Raw genomic sequence first — 19,209 nt, 5'->3', positions numbered from 1 at the left:
GGTTGTCTAAGAGGAAGATTAGCCAAAGTGTGAACGCACTTCATCTGAGCAATTTAAAATGCTAATAACCTCCTTAAATAGATGTTAGCCAGAACCTTGTGTTCCTTTGCATCCAGGTGTATAAAGAATCTACCTGTGAACCCAAGTCATATAAGCTTCTGAGTAAGTTACAGATAGGGAAATAGGCTGCATGTATTCTTTTATATCAAATATTGTATCATCAAAAAAGGTTAAATACTTAAGCTAATCTTGTCTAAATTAGCTGGACATTCCAGTTTTAGAACATTTCCATCCAAAAAGATTCTTTGAGTGTTTTTAAACAGGTCTCATTTCCATCCCCAGTCCTGGGTAACCAACCAATAGCCTGCTCTCTTCTCTGTAGATTTGTTCTTTCTCAGCATTTGATATAAATGGAATCATTAAATACATGGTCTTAAAAAATAAATAAATAAATAAATACATGGTCTTGAGTTTGGCTTCTTTCACCTAGGTTGTTTTTGTGAGGTATATCCATGTTGCAATGTCTGTCATTAGCTTGGTCCTTCCCTCTCTTTTTTTTTTTGCCTTTTCTTTTTTTCCCTTCTTGTTTCCTTCACCATCCCCCCCCCTTTTTTTTTAATCTAAGTGGAATCAAATGGTATTTATCCTTTTGTGTCTGACCCATTTCACTTAGCATAATGTCTTCAAGGTTCATTCATCTAGTAGCATATATGAGAATTTCATCCCTTTTCAAGGCAACAATATTCCATTATATGTATGTTTATCACATTTTTGTTTATCCATCCACCTCCATTGGGTTGTTTCTACCTTTTGGCCATTGTGTAATGCTGGTATAAACACTGTAAATATCTGTTCTAGTTCTTGCTTTCAAATATTTTGGGTATATACCCAGAAGTGGAATTGCTGGATCATAAGTAATCCTATATTTAATTTTATGAGGCGCTGTCAAACTTTTCCCTAGAGGCTGCACTATTTTACATTCTTACCACCAATGCAGAAGAGTTGCAGTTACTCCACATCCTCAGCAAAATGTACTGATTTTCTGAGAATAGCCATCTTAATGGTGTGAAGTGGTATCTCATTCTGGTTTTGATTTGTATTTCTTAATGATTAGTGATGTTGAGCATCTTTTCATGTGCTTATTGGCCATGCTTGGGTATACCTTCTTTGGAAATAACGTCTGTTCAAGTCCTTTGCCTATTGTTGGATTAAATTGTTTGTTAAGTTGTAGGAATTCTTTATATATTCTAGATACTAAGTATTTATATCTTTTGCCATGTGTTTCCTCCTAGGAGTTTTGTAGTTTTAGCTCTTACATAGGTCTTTGATCCATTTTCAGTTAATTTTTGCACGTGGTATAAGGTAAAGGGTTCAGCTTCATTCTTTTGCATGGATATTCTATTTTCCTGGCACCATTTGTTGAAAAGACTGTCCTTTCTAAGACTGTCCTTTCTCCCATTGAATTATCTTGGCTTAGTCCTTCTTTATTGCTAGATAGTAGTCATTTTCTTTATCCATTTACCGATTAATGGACATTTGCCGCTGCTGCTAAGTCACTTCAGTCATGTCCGACTCTGCAACCCCATAGACGGCAGCCCACCAAGCTCCCCCGTCCCTGGGATTCTCCAGGCAAGAACACTGGAGTGGGTTGCCATGTCCTTCTTCAGTGCATGAAAATGAAAAGTGAAAGTGAAGATGCTCATTTGTGTCCGACTCTTTGTGACCCCATAGACTGCAGCCTACCAGGCTCTTCTGTCCATGGGATTTTCCAGGCAAGAGTACTGCAGTGGGTTGCCATTGCCTTCTCCAAATGGACATTTGGATTATTTCCAATTTTCAGCTAATCTGAATAATGCTGCTGTGAACATTTATGTGTAAGTTTTTGTGTGGCATACATTTCTGTTTCTCTTAAGTAGAAACCTGGGGCTGGAATTACTGGGTCGTGTGATAACTGCATGTTTAGCTTTATAAGAAATGGCTTAACTGTATTCCTAAGTTTCTGTTGTGTTCTATGTTCCCATCAGGAATGTGTGTTTTTCTCTTTAACCTTGCCAACATTTGATACAGTAGTAAGTCTTTTTAAATTTAACTCTTCTAGTAGACTTGAAGTGGCATCTCTTTGTGGAGTTAATTTACATTTCCTAAATGACAAATGTTGAATGCTATCTACTGTTTCTCTGGCTTTAGCCTCCTGTCATTCCAATTCTCACTCCCCTTCCCCACACTTAGTCTTAAGCTCTATCAACATCTCACTCCCAGTACTTCCTCTTTCTTTTCCTTCACTTCAGTTCCCTCTTCAATCATTTTTCTTCCTAGTATTCTTAGCTTCTAGTCTTGGAGCAGTTCTACCGTTTATATACTCTGCTTTTAAACCTAAGCCACTGAATGCAACCAGAGAAAGTCACAAAATTTTATGTTTTGATACCACTGTGAGTTTTTCTGTAGCTTTTTACTTTGATTTAGTTTCAAACTTACATAGAAGCTGCATGAACAGTACAAAAAGGTCCCATTCCCTCTTCATAGATTCTCAATTAATTGTTATGCTTTTACCCATCTGCTTTATCATATTGTCTCTCTCTCTCTCTCTTTCTCTGTGTAAAAATATAGGAGTATATATATTTTCTTTTCTGAGTCATTTGAGAGTAAAGCTGGAGACTTACCCAGGTTGCTATACAGCCATTAAGTGGTAAAATGGGGATTTAAATTCAGATCTCTTTTTTTGGTCTCCTTTGTATCTGACACATATTTGGTGCTCTGAGAATGCTTCTTGAATTGACCAATGACTACACCTTACCTGTTAGAATCTATATATATCTCGTCTCCTTTTGGGGTTTTAAAAGTATGTGTGCTTGGGCTTTGAAGTTAGACTTGCTGGATTCAGATCCTTGTTTTACCACTTGCTTATAGCCGTTTGACCTGAGTAAGTTCCATAATCTCACTAAGCCTCAGTTCCCTCATTTCTGAAGTGGAGATGATAATAGTCCTACTTGTAAGAGATATTATTGTGAAGATTGGAGGAGACATTGCAGGTAAAGAATTTATCATGGACCCTCTCATTTCTGTTCTTCTCTTGTCCTACTACTCTGATTTAGCTACAAGCTTCTGGCTTGTCCTGGCCCATGATCTTTTACTGGCAGAGTTGATGAGACATCTAAGTGAATTTCTAGACAGTTAGCAAAGAGAGGCATTTTAGGAGAAAGGTCTGGGCTCGAGTCATGTTTTGAAAACATTTGCGTAGAGCTGCTACTTAGAGCTTTGAAACTTGAACTTTGTACATAAGAAGACAAATTGCAGGTGATGAGATACTGAGATACAGGTCCAGGACCCACACACCTTTGGACATTTCAGTTTTCAAGTATTTTTTTATTGGCTTCTCAACTTTTGAAATATTTCAGAAATACCAACTTTTTGGCATCCATAAAATGCAGAGTCACATACCTGGAAGTAGTATAGAAATTTCAGGTAGTCTGATATTTCTGCCCATTTCCTGTACCCTTACCGACGGTACTTTTTTTATTTTCAATAAAATATTCTAGGTTTTGTTTCAGAAGATAACGGTCATCATAAGTGTGACCCCATTTAACATGTAGGAGGAAGAGAAATCATCAAAGGAATTAATTCCAGAGTAAGATTTCTTTAATGTTGTGTTGTCTTTTTAGTCAGTAAGATGTCAGACACTATTCATTAGGTGACTGATTTATCAGAGAAGATGGGTAAAGGGAGGTGCACCTGAAATCAGAGGAAGTGTAAATGATAATGAGAGAAAATGTAAAAAAAAATCACAAGAATCTGTGATGAATCTAGATGTTTAATTGCTGATTTGTGTATGATTAAACTCCAAGCTATATTTTATCCTTTTGATTTGGATCATTTTCTCAGAGTAATTATCCCTTTGAAGGAAGTGGGTTGCCAGGACCTCTTGTCTGGTTCCTTTTACAGAATGAGTTCCATGTAGATAAAAATTTTAATACTATTATTTATGATGCTGTCTTCCCATGAAAATCAGGAGTAAAATAGTCTTGAAAAACAGCACAGAACCTTGCTGATTTGTCACCAATATCCTTGGTTTGGTTGTCTCTAATAAGGAACAGATTCTGGGACTTTTCCTGGTGGTTCAGTGGTTAGGACACCCACACTTGCACTGCAAGGGTGTGGTTCAGTCCCTGCCTGGTTAGGGAACTGAGATCGTGCATGCCTTGTGGTATAGCCAAAAACAAACAAACAGTCCCAATTATAGGTATCTCTTAACACCTCACTCTGACTGTGAGCATTAGAATTTTACATTCTAGAATTTAAAATTTTACTGTCTGATACAGTGAGGAAGCTTACTTCTCAAGACCAAATCAATTGCAGTGATTATTTAGTTGACATTTTGGGATGGAAGCTGTTTTGTATTTTCAGTACCTTAATTCTTAAAATGAGAGTGCTACATAAATTGAGGATGTGTATTAATAGAGAGAGAACAATATCCTGGTTTGCTGCTTGTGTTTGCTTGATTTCACATTTATGGTCCATCTTAAGACAAAACAGGGGCTTCCCAGGTGGTGCTAGTGGTAAAGAACCTGCCTGTCAATGCCGGAGACATAAGTGACTCCAGTTTGATCCTTGGAACGGAAGATTCCCTGGAGGAGGAAATGGCAAACCCCTCCAGTAGTCCTGCTTGGAGAATCCCATGGATGGGGAGCCTGGCAGGCTACGGTCCATGGAGTTGCAAAGAGTCGGATATGACTGAAGTGACTTAGCACAAAGACAAAACAAAAAAATATATATATGAATAACACAGAAACAAATATATTTCATACTAACCAGAAATCTTGCATGTAAAATGAGTCTAAAGTGGCTGTCAGTTTGTTTTGTTTTGTTTTTTTTAAGCCAAGGGGAAGGAAACTTGAGTGTCTATTAACAGGAAAAAGAATTATTTTGTATTGCAGGTAAAATATTTTTTTCATTACCTGTCATTTGTTAAACTTAGCTCCTTAAATAGTTAGAAGAGATAAAAAGGTATTAAGTAATGTTCAAAGTACATAGGTAGCAAGATAATTGTACCCCAGAGCTTCTGTAAGGTGTTAGCCACAGCTGAGCATTTTTAAATGATCATAATCCCAGGAGGTCTAATTATTTCATAATTCACGTTTGCTTAATTGGAATGTATATATTGAATGGACATTCCATCTTTTTAAGGAAAACCTTTATTGCATAGTTAGTTGGTTTTAGAAGTTTAGAAAAAGCAGGGAAAGAAACCACATTAACCACAGAAGTTATTCTCTGCAAAATACACCCACCTTGGAATAATACTGGCGTAATGGCATAATTTGTATACAGACATTTGTATACCTGTCGCACGTGTATGCTAAGTCGCTTCAGCCGTGTCCGACTCTTTGAGACTCTAGGAACTGTAGCCCACCAAGGCTCCTCTGTCCATGGGATTCTCCAAGCAAGAATGCTGGAATGGGTTGCCGTTTCCTTCTCCAGGGGATCTTCCTGACCCAAGGATTGAACTCACATCTCCTGTGTCTCCTGTATTGCAGGTGGATTCTTTACCACTGAGCCACTCACTGGGGAAGCCCCACGTGTCGCATATGTTACCTTTTTTATTTAAAAAACAAAACAGAAAAGCTCATAAAATCCTTAGTTGTTTATGAGAAATAGCCATGTTGAAGGACTTGTTTTGTCTCTTCCATTAGTACAGGAGGGTGACACTGACAGTATTCTCATGTGGTTTGGTTCTCACCCTCTGGAAAGGATTGAGGCAGAGTGTGTGATGCCAGGGTGCTTTTTTCTCTCTAAAATATTTGTTTTCTCATTGGGGTGCCTGTATCTTTTTGAATTAGTGTTTATATTTATATATGTATATATCCTATATGGCGTGGAGTTGCTGGGTCATCAGTTCAGTTCAGTCGCTCAGTTGTGTCCAACTCTTTGCGACCCCATGAATCGCAGCACGCCAGGCCTCCCTGTCCATCACCAACTCCCGGAGTTTACTCAGACTCATGCCCATCAAGTCGGTGATGCCATCCAGCCATCTCAGCCTCTGTCGTCCCCTTCTCCTCCTGCCCCCAATCCCTCCCAGCATCAGGGTCTTTTCCAATGAGTCAGCTCTTCGCATGAGGTGGCCAAGGTATTGGAGTTTCAGCATCAGTCCTTCCAATGAACACCCAGGACTGATCTCCTTTAGGATGGACTGGTTGGATCTCCTTGCAGTCCAAGGGACTCTCAAGAGTCTTCTCCAACACCATAGTTCAAAAGCATGCTGGGTCATAGGATAGTTCTATTTTTAGTTGTTTGAGAAACCACATGTTTTCCACAGTGGCTGCATCAATTTACATTCCCACCAACAGTGTATGTATGAGAGTTCCCTTTTCTCCACATCCTCTCCAGCATTTGTTATTTGTGTCCTTCTTCTTTGACGATGGCCATTTCTGTTGACAGGTGTAAGGTGATACTCTCACTGTGCTTTTGATTTGTGTTTCCCTCGTGATTAGTTGTATTGAGCATTTTTTCGTGTGCCTGTTGGCCATCTGCATTTCCTCTTTGGAAAAATGTATTCAAATCGTCTGCCCATTTTTTAATCTGGTGGTTTGTTTTTTTTAATGTTGAGTCGTATGAACTGTTTATATCATTTGCAAATATTTTCTCCCATTCAGTACTCTGTCTTTCCATTTGGTTGATGGTTATTTTTCCTTTGCTATCCATAAAAGCTTTTAAGTTGAATTAGGTCCTGTTTGTTTATTTTTGCTTTTATTTCCTTTGTTTTAGGGGATGGATTAAAAAAAATTGCTACAATTTAGGTCAAAGAGTGTTCTGACTATGAGGAAAACTCAAGACTTTTTAAACTTGCTTATCTCTTGAAATTTTGAATCATACTTTCCTTGGTCTTGGGTTTTCCTGGTGCTCAGAGGTAGAGAATCCACCTGCCAATGCAGGAGATGATGCAGGTTCAATCCCTGAGTCAGGAAGATCCTCTGGAGAAAAAAATGGTAGCCCACTCCAGTATTCCTTTCTGGAAGGTCCAGTGGACAGAAGAACCTGGTGGGCTGCAGTCCATGGAGTTGCAAAGAGTCGGACACAACTTAGCGACTAAACAACAAAAACAACAAATCCTTGGTCTTTGATTCCATATGACTTAAAGCCAGGTTCTTGGGACTTTTAACTTGCTGGCAGTATCTTGAGGCTAATATTGGAACTAGTTGGACTTCATCCAGCAGATGTGAGACAAATAAGGAGCTGTTAAAGGGCCCATTGGTGATGAAGTAGAAACAATTTCAGCTGAATGGCTTCAAAGAGTATGGTGCCTAGCAGTTTGTTTTGTGTTTCATAACTACACATAGAAACAGAAAAGTCTGATCTTGAAATGGCATGTATCCTAACAGGAACTTAAAATTATCAGAATGACCTCTATGTATTATTGAAACAAGATCCAATGCAGATTCGTGTGTTAACTTTTAAGTAGTTTTAAAATTAATATGCTGCTTTTTTTCTTAATTTAGGGAGACTTGAAAATTACTGGGTTTTTTTTTCAGCTTTTGAAGTAGTGGAAAGATACACATAGGATATTTTAATGGTGTGGAAAAGGTACTACTTTGATTTTACTTGAAAGGGAAAGTGGACATGCTCACTGACATGCTCAGTCATGTCTGATTCTTTGCAACCCCATGGAATAATACATAATACAGTCCATGGAATTCTCCAGGCCAGAATACTGGAGTGGATAGCCTTTTCCTTCTCCAGGGGATCTTCCTAATGCAGGGATCAAACCCACATCTCCTGCAGGCAGATTCTTTACCAGCTGAGCCACAAGGGAAGCCCTTCATTTTACTTATGAATAGTAATAATGTCTTTCTTAAATGACCTATGGGTTACATTAAATTCTTGAAAAGAATATCATACAAATTAGGAAGTTTTAAACACAGAATTCTCATCTGGCATACTATTTTTAGATTGTCATAGATTAATCTGCTGGCTATTTAGTGGCCTGGAAAGGGGAAGGGAACTAATTTAAACTGGATTAGTGTGTTCTACACTGTTAAAGCATTCCCGTATTCTAAAAATTAAAGATGGAGATACTGGTAATTTGATTTTTACATGGGTGATTGGATTTTGTATAATTGATATATAAGGGTTCAGGGTTTGTTTTTGTGATGTGGGTAAATGCAAGTCAAGTGTTAATCCATTATATAAATATTTGAGTGCCTAGAACACCTGTTCTATGTAGGTGTGCCAAATACTAGAAATACAGAGGTTAACAAGACAGATGGCTCCTAAAATGTACCGTTATCAAAATATAGTGAGCTGAATTACATGGTATAACTTTGACCACAAAAGTGACTTGTGTATTAACATGTCTTGGAGCCTTTTTCATTTCTTTCTGTAGCACTCCCTTTCTCTTCAGAGTTGGGACCTGTATAGTACAGAAGAGCTAAGGGAAATATGGCAAATACAGATACAGGTTCATGATTTGTCATGTCCTGTATTAGGGGTTTGCTGGAAATTCAGATGAAGACCATGTTGATCTGACTTAATAAAGCCTCTGAAGTGAGCTGCATTTTCTGACTCACATGTGTATGTGTTACAGTCTCCTTGGCAGTGTAGGTTAAGAGTTGATTTAGAAGCAGGTAGGTGATACCTGAAAATTTGCTCCCTGTCCTCCAGAATACATACATAGGTATACATAGAGATGCCCATGTGCACATCCCATATTTAAGCTAGAGATTTTAGATTTAAAGTTAGATTAAATTTTTAGGTTTGAGTGGGTCATATTTCATTCACAGTATGAGTTCTGATCCTTTTATTATAACAGTGTTTACCTGCAGCATTTAGGAAATTGGAGTTTTGAATTGAGATCAGAGGAAAAGTTTGTAGAGCTAGCAGATAGGTTTGGTAGGGGAGAGTATTTGCCACATGCTACCTGAGAAAAAGGGAGAGAAGGCAGGGTTTGGGATAAAATAATTTTGCCTGTTTTGTAGTTGGGTAGAATCCATACAAGGGTTAGATCCCTGGGTGGGGAAGATTCCTGGAGAAGGAAATGGCTACCCACTCCAGTATTCTCGCCTGGGAAATCCTGTGGACAGAGGAGCATGGTGCTCTACAGTCCCCGGGGTCACAAAGAGTCAGGCACAATTTAGCGACTGAACAACAGCAGTTCTACAAGTGCCTACTAAAGTGCCTTTTTTTAAAACAAGGTAGTGTTTGGTGCTATATCAAAGATTAATCTGATATAGAGCTTGCCTGAAAGAAGGCCACGGTTCAGTAACAGTGCTCCTGACTTGGAATTAGCTCAAGTACCAGTGAATATTCTACCAGTTAGGTTGCTCATACCTGACAGAGGGTGTATCCAGATTAGTATAGGAGACTAAAATTCATCCTTTCTTCTTTGTCCTGACACCAGTTTTCCCTCCAGTTCCTGCCTTTGTCTTTTTTAGGCTGTGAGCAAGGTGATGTGTTTTTCTGTTCCTTTTCGAGATGAACTGTTTGTGAGATTTCCTACTAGAGAGACTACTGTTCTGGGCCTCCTGACAAGTAAAACAAAAATGTGGAGTGTGGGCATAGGATGCAGATAATGATTGTATAGTCAAAGCTGTGTTCTTAACAGTTCTTGCCGTCTTACAGAGACTGACTCTTAGAGTTAGTAAAAGACAATTGAAGATAAGTTAAAGTGAGAGAGAGTGTGTTAAGCCATTGGAGAGAGAGGAGAACATGAAATCAGTGAAGTGGTATGTTGCTGTCAGGATTTTCTTCTTTCTTGCTATGTTCCTTTATTCTCTCTTTTTTTTTTTTTCTCCCCCTTTCCTCTTTTTTTTCCTCCCTCTCTTTATTTTGTAGATTTAGACCACTGAAATGTTGTATACTATCCATTTATCCCTTGGCCTTTCAGTGATTAACATTCTCTTGTCTTTTCCAGGTGCTCTGTAGTCACTGTGGCATTGTCCGCTTACTGTGGGCAGTGCAGGATTTGCTTGGGTGGGACGTTTGTTTTATTAACAGTATTTCCCTTCTAGGTTACTGATCACTGATTATCTCTTGACTTTGGTAATGCTTTGCTACCTGGCATACCCAGAAATTAACTTAATTTGGAGTTTTTAGCAAGGACACATCCACCACTGCATATCCAATTGAAGAACAGCTGTGCTTTCTTGGGAAAAGTTTGTCTCTTTAACTGCATAGGGTAACAGGTTTGAGAAGAGGCATTCACTTGACTCTTTAGGTTGAGAAGAGGCAGACATTCACTTGACTCTCTAGCTCTCACATCGATGTTTTAAATGAGAGCACTGCTTATAATTGATTAAAATGGATAGTCACAGATCAGTTTAGCCTGATGTTGGGTTGGATTTGAGTGTATAGAGATAGCAATAGGAAATGATGGTTCTCTTGTTGTTTGGTGTCTGGTTGAGTTCCTTTAGAACATCAGGTCCAAATATTTATTTTTCTCAGGTTTAATTTGGAAATTATAGAAAATTGCATTAATAATACAAATAGTTCCCATCTACCCCCTGGCAAGATTCACTCATTGTTAGCATTTTGCTGCATTCGGGCTGTCATTTTATTTTTTTCTGAACTTTCTGAGAAGTTGCGTGCACCCTGTCCCTTTACCATGTCATACTTAAAGACGTATATTATCTAAGAACAGCATTCTTATAGTTTCAGGGACATTCCAGTTATCAAGGAAATTGAACACTGATACAGTATACTTCTCTAATACACAGCCCACATTCAGATTTCTCTAGTTTCCTCAGTAATGTTCTTTAATAATTTTTTTCCAGTCTAGGATCCAATCTTCAATCATTTATTGACTTGTCATGTCTCTAGTTTCTTTTAATCACAACCCTATCCTTAGCCTTTCTTTGTCTTTTATGACACTGACACTTCTGAAGAGTGACAGACCATTTATTTATGGAATCTCCCTCGATTGGGGTCTGTCCGATGTGTCCTTGTGATTGAATGTAGGAGGTGAGCAGGAATGCTGTGATACTGCATGTGATTCTCAGGGCCTCTCATCAGGAGGAGTGTATCCACTTGTCCTCTTTGCAGTGATACCAGCTTTGATCTTCCCATTAATGTGGGAAAGTTACTGTTTTTTTTTTTCTCCAGTAAGCAATTTCTGGGGAGATACTTTGAGACTTAATATATCTCTTCATCATCAAACTTTCATCCTCAAAAAATTTTAACATTCTTTGGCAGTTTTGCCAGAATCTATCGTTAGTATGGTTGTTGAAGTTCAAATCTTTGATTGCACAAACCCAGTAGTATAGGAGGGAGTCTGTTCCAGCTGTTGGGTTCCTTGGCTTTATAAAGTATTTTGTGTTGAACTGGAATTTCTCTTCTGAGACTTTGACACATTATTTCAAATTTTGTACTTTTATGCTACTTGTGAGATAAGCCTGCTGTTTTCTTCTTCATAACAACCCCTCAGAATGCATTCCACTTTTGTCTTTTCTCTCAGTTACTACTCCCATTTCTAACAGTTGTTTCTTGTGAGAGAGAGCTTTCCTGAATTTATAACCATACTGTTGGTTTCCTGCTAACATTCGTTTATCAATATCATAGATCTAGCACCAGATCCAGATACCAGTTTCATATATGGTTTATTCAATACAGTAGATTGCTGTTGCTTATAATCTAGCTTGAGCACAAGGCTTTGGAGTCAGGTAAATCTGGCTTCAAGTCCTGTCTCTGCCACTTATTAGCTCTGTCCTCTTCAGCAGGTTCATAACATCTCTGAACTTCAGTTTCACAATCTGAAAAGAGTTGGTAATAATTGCAGCTACCTTTTAGGGGGGAATGAGGATTAAGTGTGCATGTAAAATTATGGGAATGGTGTCTGTTGCACTGCAATCACTTATCAAATGTTTATTGTTATTATATAGAAAGGATGCTTCTATTTTTACACCCAAGATTGGTGGAATTTATTTTTAGCTGTTGTTTTTTATTGTAGGCTCATTTAAATCTGTGGTGATAATCAGAAAGTTTCAATAAGTGCTACTGAAGCACAGTTAGACTCTTGAATAAATATTTTAACTTATGTGAATATTATTCTATCACTGACAACTTTGATAAAGTTTAGAGTCATTTCTTAAATTATTTATATGCCCATTATAAGTAGATTATAAAGACACAAACATTTGAGTTATTTTGACTGAATCCTAAAACCTTTAGCCTTTTATTGCATAGCAAATACACAATCAGTTTTTCAGCATTAAATAGTATTTTAAAAATTAGTGAATTTTGAGTGTTTGTATGCTATTTCTTACGGCATTTTAAAACCATGTTGTTAATATAAATAGTAAATTGACTTTGTGAAACCCTAAAACTTTTCCTAAAATTTACTGTAGAAACTGAGTTTATTAATACACAATATTGGGGGAACATAGTTACCCAGGTATTTTAGGACATCTTGATTGAACGCAGTTTTATTTTCCAGATAAGCTGTCTAGAACACTTGAAGAACCTGTTTCAATAATGATACTATAGGAATTTGAGTCTGTAGGGAAATGTGCTGTAACCCTTCATTGTAATGTTAGAAGTATGGCTCCTCTTTCTGTCACAACAGGACCAAGAGTCATATTCTCCTCAATCAGAGGTCCCCAGGGATATTCTTGGTACACTCAGGGTACCCCATTGACTGTCTCTTTATAAAAAGTTCTTTCATTGGTGGTTATTTATGCTAAAGAAATAAGCTAAACTTTAGGAAACAAAGAAAGACCTAGTTTTGCTCACTTTGGGTATAAATGATTATAAAAGGTAGAAAAATCTATGTTACAGTTACATATTGTACATTGGTGTCAGATACCAAGTGAAATGTTACCCTTAACTTTACATTGCAACCCTTTTTATGTAGCTGTAAGAGTGAAAGCACTCCTTAAACTTTTAGACAATTAAAGTGTGCATAGTTAATTTGAACTGTCTCAACTCTCTTTCATGTTAAATGTGTTACAGGAATGAATCTGAAGTCTGCTGCAATAAAACACTGAAGGCTTTAAAATGTTTTCTTGCATAAAACTCAAACTTTAAGTAGCTGCTTATGAGGATAGGGAAGGGAGGAAGCTAATGTCTGTCTCAAGATACAGGACAGCTGTTTGCTCATCAACCTCAACTGTGTGAGTAGACTTAAGCCTGTAACACTGTGTACTTAGGCATAATAATAACTTACAGTTTTTTAATCTAAAGTACTTAAAGATACACTTAAGTCAGCATGATGAGGTATTTTTTAGGGTCTATTTTTTTCTGGTGGGTAGAATGTTGAGGGTGGAGTGGGTGATAGGTTTTTATTTACAAAGTATTTTCGAGAATAAAACTTAACAACTAAGTATCATTAGTGACCATGCATCTTTTTTCATTATTATTGTGAAGCAAAAGAAGAAAATTCTGTAGATCACTCTATTTTATAGTTGATTTCATCCTTTTAAAATTAATATTTTAATCAATCATAAAATGTATTTTGGAAGTATGATGTTAGATATTAATATAGAAAATAGCTCTTGGAAATAATTTAATAACTTAAATTGTAATTAATAATTTTTATAATAACTGTTTAATCAGAGAGAGTATATACTTCAAAATAAAGAAACTCTAGTTTACTGAATGCAGTTAGAAGTCTTTTACACTTGCCAACTCTGTTTTTAAAAGTGCCTTAATATAGATATTGTGGAAAGAAGATTCTCCTTTTTCTCTTACTAAAAGCTATCACCTTAAGAATCATTTTGGGATAGAGGGGTGTGATTTTTTTTTCTACTTTCTTTTTTGTTTTTGTTTTGGGTTTTTTCCTCCTCCTCCATGGATTTAGGAGTAAGATTCTTTAATTGAAATGTTTCCCATAGTAGAGAAATGCAGTTTTATAGAAAAGATAATTAAAATGTAAGACATTGCCATGAGCAGTGTGATGAACGTGTAGGTTAAGATTTATCAAATCTTACTCACTATTTAGGGAAGTATGAAATAAAAGAAATGCTGTTTGCAGTAAGATGAGCTTACTTTCTCTTTCACATCAGAATGTATTGACTGAAGGGAAATAAAAATTGACTGATTTTAGAATCAGTGAGTGAGAAGTCTCTTAGAAAGCATAATGAAGAACATGTAGTGAATATGGATATTCTTATGAAAGTAGTCAAAGGTTACATGCCAGAAATGAAGAGAGGAATGTGGGTACCTTTAAAAGTAGTTAAAAAACTTGAAGTTTCAGTCTGGTCGGTTTTTTTTTTTTTTTTTCTTTTCTGGGCTGGTCAGTAAATGGACAGTCCTGTATGAATCCCCAGGGCTTACCTTAGTCCTAATTTTTCAGTGGCTCTAAAGAACTCGTGCTTAATGATGACAAGTCTCACTTTAGTGAGGTTTTAAGGTCTATAATATGAGGTTCAACTCTTCAGTTTACAGTCATTTGGCATTTCCCCTATAGAGGGTGAGTTTAATTTGGTACTATTTTGTGCAGTACTCTAGCACTCTATGCTCTTCTCTTTATTTAGTGTTTCTTTATTGTCGAATAAAGAAAATGTAGGTGAAGGAAGCCTTTAGTACATACTTAGTGCAAGTTTGATTTATTTATTTTTTTATTGAAGGGTAATTGCTTTACAGAATTTTGTTGTTTTCTGTCAAACCTCAACATGAATCAGCCATGGGCGAAAGTTTGATTTTTAAAGATGAAATTAGGCAGAAAGGACACACAGTAGGAAACAAAAGAAGCTTATATATAAATAACTATGGAGGATTTGGGGGAAACTGTATGCCAGTAGATTGGTCCTGTTTCCATTTCTCCTCCTATCGCTCTGAGATGATTCTTTGTGTCTGTGTTATACTTCTGCTGAGCAGGTAGAGCAGAGTGCTGAGAAACTAAGTTTCCTGGGCTAGGAAGTGCTTGCAGGAGAGAGTGAGCACCGTTTGTAAACTCTGCTTGTAAACTCTGCTTCTGCTCTGTCCCTGGCCTGCCCTACCCTTAGCACACCACATAGGCTTCTTGTTGATCTTGCACTCACTTCTGTGACAGAGTTTTGCTTAGATCATATGTACATTTTAACTTCTTATGTTGTTGTGTCTTGCAGTATGTAGTAACATGGAGTTCCTGAGTTACACTGAAAGCCATGTAACATGGTTAAGGGCCCAGGGTGTAAGTCAGGCTGCCTGATTCAGATCCTAACGTGATAGTGAACAAATGACTTAAACCTTTCTGTGACTCACTTTTCTAATCTGTAAAATAGATACAGTAATAATTTGTTACCTGATATGGGGTCTTGTGAGGTTTAAGTGAGTCATTGATACTTACAAATTATTGCTTTTATTTTAATCTTTTGTTTCTTCTTTGAGAGGACTAATAGTAAGTGGCCTATTCCAAGTCCTTAAAGTAATCAATTGTAAGGCTTCAGGATCTAGAATTGGAAACTCAAAAAGGAGGATATTTTCACTTGGGTATCATGGAAGATCTCTCTTGACCAGTAGAATAGAGAACCTTACTCTCCTGTCTTCTGTTCTCATTCTGCTATATTAGCTAGCCAAGTTTCAGTTTTCAGTAGACACATGTGGCTAACTGTATTGGACAGTGCTGTTCTAGATGGTTGGATTTGAATCTGTAATATATTTACATTAAACATGGCATATCTTGATGACACGCAGCTATATTTGTCTAGAACATGAAAGATTGGTCTTGGTGTCAGATGTAACTCCACAAAAGAGGAAGAAAGGAAGCAAAAATACTTACTGAAGAATATTGGTTAAAGTTAGGGATATTTTCTCTGAGTTTTAGGTCAAGTGATTTTTAGGCAGTTCAGCAAAGTCAGTATCAGTTCAGTCACTCGGTCGTGCCCGACTCTGTGACCCGTGGACTGCAGCACACCAGGCTTCCCTGTCCATAATCAACTCCCAGAGCTTGCTTAAACTCATGTCCATGGAGTCGGTGATGCCATCCAACCATCTCATCCCCTGTCATCCCTTTCCCCTCCTGCCTTCAGTCTTTCCCAGTATCAGAGTCTTTTCCAGTGAATTGTCAGCATCAGGTGGCCAAAGTACTGGAGCTTCAGCTTCAGCATCAGTCTTTCCAATGAACACCCAGGACTGATCTCCTTTAGGATGGACTGGTTGGATCTCCTTGCAGTCCAAGGGACTCTCAAGAGTCTTCTCCAACACCACAGTTCAAAAGCATCAATTCTTTGGCACTCAACTTTCTTTATGGTCCAGCTGTCACATCCATACATGACTACTGGAAAAATCATAGTGTTGACTAAGTCAAGAGTCATTATAATGATATTTTAAAATAAAGGCATGTATGGATGAACTAAGCAGTGTTGAAGGTCTTGGGTTCTGTCAGTAGTGACTGCTCCTTGGATTAAAGTGAGCTACTTTTTACATTTAATGCTGGAGGAGTGCTTTCTAATCTAGAAGCACTTTTGAAAGCTTGGCAGTGTAATGGATGGCAGACTTAAGTCTTTCAGGAAAGACTCAGTATCAGTGTTTTATTATAAGAGAATCTTCCTCTGTTGGAGATGGTCCTGCTAAACCTTACATCACTCACTGTGTGTGTGTGTGTGTGTGTTTCTGCTTCTTCTGATAGCAAGAAGTAGAAACATGGTTTTATGTTCTGTAAGATCTTGCTGTTTTCTGGAATCTAATCAGGGGACAGAACACATTGGAACAGATAACCATTCTAACTGAAAAAGGGAATTAGGGAGGTTATTTTAAAAGAAATGTGAAAAATTTCAAGGAATTGGCAAGAGGTTTACAGCTTTGGTACATTTTTCTGTGTTTGGTGTTCTTCCTCTTCTCCACCACCTTTTCAGATTGAGTCATTGGGTCAGGTTTTCACCCTTCTCTACTTAACTTTTCTGGAAATATTATCCCATGGTACCAGTGGGGCAATTAGAGTTAAGACCTGTAGGTTGTACAGACTGTATTAAAAAGGAATTGATGGAGTCAATTGGCATGCCTAAGTTTAGTTTCTTTAACTGATTAAAAAGAAGGGAGGAACTGTATGAAAGTAGAGTGTTTTGGGTACATTGTATAGTTTTGTGGCTCACAGGGATTATTGAAATTAAAAGTGACATCTGTGTATATACATGGAAGTCACACATCTGTATTCCTGTCCTAACACTTGCACTGATCCTTACAAGCAGAGCCGTCTGTTATAACTTTCATCTTTCATGGTACCTCAGAGAGCAGTACGCAGCACAAGTGTATAAGCAAGGCCCCTTAAATGAAGAACTGGGATAAAAGAAAGAAAAATCGACCTATAGTCATGTAATTTTGCTGTATCTTTTCTGATCACACTCTAAATTGCATAGTTTTGAAGGTGTTTTTTCATCTGTCTTATATTTGAGTGCCTCTTGTGTACCTGCCATTGCTCTGGAACAGAAATGGGCAAACTGCAGCCCATTGCCACCTCTTTTTGTTAATAAAAGTTTTATTGGAACACAGCTATGCCCACTTATTTAGTCGTTTGGAGAAGAAAAGTAAATGAAAACACATAAATGTGGGAACCAATGGGAAAATTTGAGTGGGCTCCCTATTTTGCCAGAAAAAAAAAATGATATTGTTTTGTGCAGATAATGACTATGTCAACTTCTTTAAGATATGCAGTATGGAACCTGCATAAAATTGAGAATATAAAATTGACTACAACTTTCATTATAAAATCACAACATGGTGTGCCAGCTTAAGCACATTGCTAAATGAAGCCCTCTCTGAGTGAACTGAATTAGAAAAAATATCCTGAAGCTCAAGAGCATGAGTCTAAGCGTCTTTGTTTAGGGCACAAACTGTATAACATGTAGTGGTCCTTGCTGGTAAACCTAGATCCTGTCTAGAACAGCAAATTCAGTTTCTTTAGGAGGAGCCTATTGCAGCCTATTTGCTTTGGGGTAAATACTTGGTTACTGCAGGTTGTAGTACATGGCTGCTACTTTGCAGCACAGTTTCATTCACGCATTCTGCAAATACTGAATATCTACCATGTGCCAAGCATTTTTGTAAGTTATCAGTGGACAAAATGGACAGAATCACTGCTGTTGCAGAGGTAACATTTTAGTAGAGGGAAGATAGATGAAATAAGTATAATTTAATAGTAAACATTAAGATAAGGGCACTGAAGAAAAATAAAACTGGATAGGGTAATAAAGGATGCTGTTGGTTATTTCAAATAAAGGGATGAGGGAAACCCTCCTTCAGAAGATGACAGGTGAGCCAAGACCTGAAGGAGATGAGGGACTCCTGTCCTCCTAGTGATTCTGGAGGGTAGAAGTTACAGCAGTTACAAAGGCCTTAAGACCAGAGCATGCCTGGCAGTGTGCGTGATCTAGAGGAGTGGGAGAGGAGGTCAGGTAATGGGGGAACAGATTATAAAGCGCCTTTATGTCGATAGGGAGTTTGGCTTTTACTTGGTCAGCTGGAGGATTTTGAGCAAGCATGCAGTGTGCTTTGTTTTACAGTTAACATGATCACTGGCTGTTGTGTTGAAAAGACACCATAGGAACGTAATAAGAGAAGCAGGGGAGACAGATGTATCAATAACTGTATTGGTTATCAGCTGCCGTATACCACATTACCCCAAAACTTAATGGCTTAAAACAACAAATGTTTATTGTCTTGCATGGTTTCTGTGAGGAATAGAGAAGCGACTTAGCTGTGGAATTTTGGCTCAGGGTCTCTCATGAGGTTGCAGCTCAGATGTGAGCAGAGGTTGCAGTCATCTGAAGACTTCACCAGGACTGAAGGGTCTGCTTCCAGGTTCACTCACATGCCTCGTGGCCTGAGGCCTCAGTGACTGAGCAGGTGGGACCCTCCCTACAGCTCCATAGGGCCTTGCCCAGAGCGAGTGATCCACGAGAGAGAGCAAGCCAGCAGCCGCAGCGTGCAGCGTCTATCATGACTAGACTCAGATACAGACCATCACGTGCACAGCATTCTGTTGTTATCCAGACCAACACCCAGAAAATGCGGGTGGGGACTACCAAGGGCTTGAATGCCAGGAATCCTTGGGCTCTCTGGGGGTCGTCTTGGAGGCTGGCACCTGGTTTACATGGTATTGTCTCAGTGTCCTCACAGGGCAAAGCCTGCCTCTCTCCCTGCAGTACCAGTGAGATCCAGGGAGGAGTGACTGAGTCATAGGCCAGACTCGGATCACATGCCCACCCCTGAGACAGGTGTGGCTCTGAGGAGGCGGGGTTAGGCCTATCCCAGCAAGTGAGAGGTTCTGCTATCTGAAAGGGTAAGGAGGAAGATGTACCAGGCAGACAGAAA

General features: G+C 38.2%; 1 protein-coding gene across 5 annotated transcripts in view; it reads left to right on the top strand.

The window, feature by feature from the left end:
• The window catches only part of ZFAND6 (zinc finger AN1-type containing 6), a 52,641-nt gene that overhangs the window by 16,195 nt on the left and 17,237 nt on the right, over nucleotides 1-19,209 (top strand). For 2 of the 5 annotated variants that reach the window (XM_043489761.1, XM_043489762.1), the window contains exon 2: nucleotides 12,931-13,091. The exons of the other annotated variants lie outside the window; for them this stretch is intronic. The gene's annotated coding sequence lies outside the window, so the exon portion shown is untranslated. The remainder of the gene's footprint in view (nucleotides 1-12,930; nucleotides 13,092-19,209) is intronic. 5 annotated transcript variants of the gene reach the window in all.

This window comes from Cervus canadensis, chromosome 17 (genome assembly GCF_019320065.1).
Source record: "Cervus canadensis isolate Bull #8, Minnesota chromosome 17, ASM1932006v1, whole genome shotgun sequence".
Lineage (NCBI taxonomy): Eukaryota > Metazoa > Chordata > Mammalia > Artiodactyla > Cervidae > Cervus > Cervus canadensis.
The sequence above is the reverse complement of the archived record's forward strand: the minus strand, read 5'-3'. Positions and strand labels throughout refer to the sequence as shown.